This window comes from Equus asinus, chromosome 7 (genome assembly GCF_041296235.1).
Source record: "Equus asinus isolate D_3611 breed Donkey chromosome 7, EquAss-T2T_v2, whole genome shotgun sequence".
In the NCBI taxonomy this organism is placed as follows: domain Eukaryota; kingdom Metazoa; phylum Chordata; class Mammalia; order Perissodactyla; family Equidae; genus Equus; species Equus asinus.
The window spans coordinates 108,939,894-108,943,899 of NC_091796.1; positions in this window are offsets into that span (position 1 = coordinate 108,939,894).

A 4,006-nucleotide genomic window follows, 5' to 3' on the forward strand; every position below is an offset into this window, starting at 1 on the left:
GGATTGCAGATGGCTGCCTGGGGGCTTCCTGAACTGAGAGCATTCTGAGGCTGCTCCTGCCCAGCTGGCCTGAGGGCTGTGGCTGACAGGAGGTCTGGGCCAGGAGCACCAGAAACAGTGAGCTGTCCAAACAGTGAGCCATCCAGTGGCCACCTCATGGGCTTGCCCACCTCCTATCCCCTGGCTTCCTCTAGGGACCCTGGGCCTCCCTCCAGGTGTCCACCTGCAGCCCACAGCCCCAGTAAGCACCTAGAAAGATGCTCCCCATCACTAATCCTTAGGGAAATGCAAGTCAAAACCACGAGGACATGCCACCTCACGCCCATCAGGATGGCCCCTGTGAAAAAATAGCAGCCAACGAGTGTTCGCAAGGATGAGGAAAGACGGGAGCCCTGTGCACTGTTGGTGGGAAGGTAACACGGTGCAGCCACTGTGGGACAGGATAGTGGTTCCTCCAAACATGAAAAATAGAATTTCCATGGGTCCTAGCACCCCCCTTCTGGTCTGCACACAAGAGGACTGACAGCGCAGACCAGGACAGTGATCTGCACAGCCACGTTCACAGCGGCACTACTCACAGCAGCCAAAAGGTGGCAGCACCTAAGTGTCCATTGACTGAAGAATGGCTAGACAAAATGTGGTCCATCCACAGTGGAATATTATTCAGCCCTAAAAAGGCGGGAAATTCTGACACACGCTTCAACACAGCTGAACCTTGAGGACCTTAGGTTCAGTGAAATAAGCCCATCAGAAAAAGACAAGTTCTGTGTGATTCCACTCATGAGGTCCCGCGAGGAGTCAGCTTCATAGAGACAGAGGGTAGAATGGTGGGTGCCAGGGGCTGGGGGAGGGCAGGGGGTGTTAGTGTTTAATGGGGACAGAGTTTCAGTTTGAGAAAATGAAAAGTTCTGGAGATGGATGGTGGGGATGGCCGCACAACAGTGTGAATGTGCCTAATGCCACTGAACTGCACTCTTAACAATGGTTAAGATGGTAAAATTTACGTATACTTCACCAATAAAAAATATTTGAAATGTTAAAAAGACAATCGACTATTGAAAGTAAAAGTAACAACGGTGTATTTTGGGGGTTTTGACGTGGAAATAAAATTTCTGACGACAGCACAAAGACGGAAACGGAAGGTACTGTTTGAAGGGTCTCACCTGCGAAGGGCTGAACTGTCGCTGGAAGGGAACAGTTCCTGAGAAATAAGACAGATCCCAAAGCAGCCAGGCTGGGGCTGCGCTCCTGCAGTCATTCTACATGCAACGCAGCGTCCTGGATTGGATCCTGGGGCAGAGAAGGAACAGTGGTTGGGAAAAGTGGTGAAATTGAAATGAGCGAATAAAGGAGATAAAATGGGATGTTTAAAAAAATACTCATTTAATCCAAAATAAGGCAGAAAAAGAGGAAAGAAGGAACGAAGAACAAATGGGCCACAGATGGCAAGGTGGTGGTGAAGCTTTGCCATGTATGTTGGGAGCGTCTGAACAGCTCAGGGCACACTATTCGATTGTCTGAAACAACAAAAAAGCAAGACCCAACTCTGTGTTGTTTACAAGAAATGCACCTTAAGTATAAAGACACAAATAAAAGCCAGAGGATGGAATAAGTATCTTGAACGACGAACTGCTGCTTTGAGCAACATTCCCTGGGGTGGCGTCCACCAGAGGGTGGGCCCAGCCATGCTCCCTCGGCAGTGGGACCCCACGCCCGACCTGGACACCAGCCTGGGCTTGTCAGCCCCTCACTGGGAACTGCCCATCCAGCCCACAGCCCCAGCTCAGGGCCTCCTTTACTCACACCTGCCCACATGTGGGCAGACCAAGTGCTAAGGTCACTTCTGTGTCTATTTCCCTGTCCCCCGCCCCATGTGCTGGGAGGAGCAGATGTGGGTCTGTGGGACACAGGTGTGGGCCCTGGTTACAGGACCCTGGCCCCGCTGACCCTCACTGTGCCAATCTGCGACTCACCAGGCCCTGGCCATGGCCGCAGGGCCTGGCGCTCCCAGTCTGCTCTGGCTTTCCTGGCCCGGACAGATGGCCCTCAGTTTTCTGTCTGAGGTGCCTGTCTCCCGCACCCCGGGGCGCTCTTCCCAGGCTGCTGCAGGACGTGCCTGCGCAGCCCCCATCGTGGCCTCCTGGAAGGTGAGGGCTTTTCTGCCCCTTGCTCATCCCCTTGTGGCCCTCCCACCTGGGATGGGGGTGCAAGATAGGTCCATGCTTGCGTCCATGCCCAAGACCTTGAAGCGTCTCCACAGCCACAGGAATGTCCCCAGCGCATCTCCCATCACCCAAGGGGGTCCCGTGGGAAGGAACAACTCCGCCCCTCGGCCTGACAGCCCAGCTCCAGCTTCAAAGGCACCGCCCCATTCTCCACATCACATCTGCCACTTTTTTTGATAGCCATATGCTCAAAATTTGAGGAAGGGGATTGCTGTATTTTCTGGTTTCTATGATGTACATTTTTTCCCTTTTATTGTGTTAAAATACACAAAGCATAGACTTCACCATCTTGACCATTTTTAAATGTACAGTTCAGTGACATTAAGTACATTCACATTGTTGCAGAGCTACCAGCACCATCACCCCCAGAACTGTTTTCATCTTGCAAATCTGAAACTGTCCCCATTAAACACTAACTCCCCAGCCCCTCCCCCAGCCCCTGGCACCCTCCGTTCTGCTTCCTGTCTCTCTGAATTTGATGACTAGGGACCTCCTACGAGTGGAATCACACAGTATTTGTCCTTTTATGACTGGCTTATTTCACTCAGCATGATGTCCTCAGGGTTCATCCACGTTGTAGTGTTAGGATTTCCCCCTTAAGGCTGGCTAGGATTCCAGTGTCTGGGTGTACTGCGTTTTATCTGTTCGTCAGTTGATAGACACGTGTTGCTTCCACCTCTTGGCTGTTGTGAATAATGCTGCTATGAACATGGGTGTAGAAATATTTCTTCGAGACCCTGCTTACCCAGAAGCGGGATGGCTGGATCACATGGTAATTATATTTTTAATTTCTTGAGGAATCTTCATACTGTTTTTTCTCAGTGGCTGTACCATTTTACATTCCCACCAGCAGTACACAAGGCTTCCAATCTGATGTGCATTTTCATGTGTCTGAAATCTGGGTGTCTCTTACCTCCAGAGCATCATTTCGTTTGTAACATTTGTTGTATGTTTGTAATTTCCAAAATAGCTTTGTAGTGGTGACATCCTTCACAGCCTGTCAAAACTGAGGCAATAGGGACCAGCCAGAGGAGAACTGGGGGCCCCTCCAGAAGTGCCCCCAGGCCCAGACTGTCCCCCACCCCGTGTTCCTCGCAGGCGCCCCCTCCAGCAGAAGGGGGGCAGCCACCCCACCCTACCCCAGGGAATGCCAACCACCCAGGAGCCTGGAGAGGCTGTCTCGTTCTTCAGGCCCAGGCCCTATAAATGTCCGGACATCCGGCCACACCTGCGGACTGGTGGACTGGAGAGATGAGGAAGCTGAGGCACCACTGCCCCACCCACGCCTCTCACTGGACCCAGGCCCCCAGGGATCCCGCCTGTTACTTGCCGCCCGCCAGGCGTCCACCAGGTGGCGCCCACAGCACGTCCTGCTGGGCTGCTAGACTCAGGGCAGGTCCCCGTGTCTGGGGGCATCATGGGCCCAACGCTGGCAGCCCCTCCTCCCAGCTGTCCCAGACTTGCTGTGACCTTCAGCAGGTCCTTCCTGTTGGTTAGGATCCACTGGACGGATAGGGCTGTGAGTAGATGGCCATGCTCTGGGTGGCCTTCAGGGTATGGGGCTGGGGTGAAGCCAGGTGGGGACAGGGACAGCCAGAGCCTCTCCTCCCTCCAGCAAGGCCTGCCAGAGCTGGGAGAGAGACATCTCCCCTCAGAGGCTGTCCCTGGGCCTGGGGGCAAGCTGACCCACGCACAGGCCAGGCAGGAAAGACGGGTGCTGCCCACGAGCCAGCCAGCCCACACGATCCTTCACCCGCCACCCAGCAAAACAAGCCACCAAG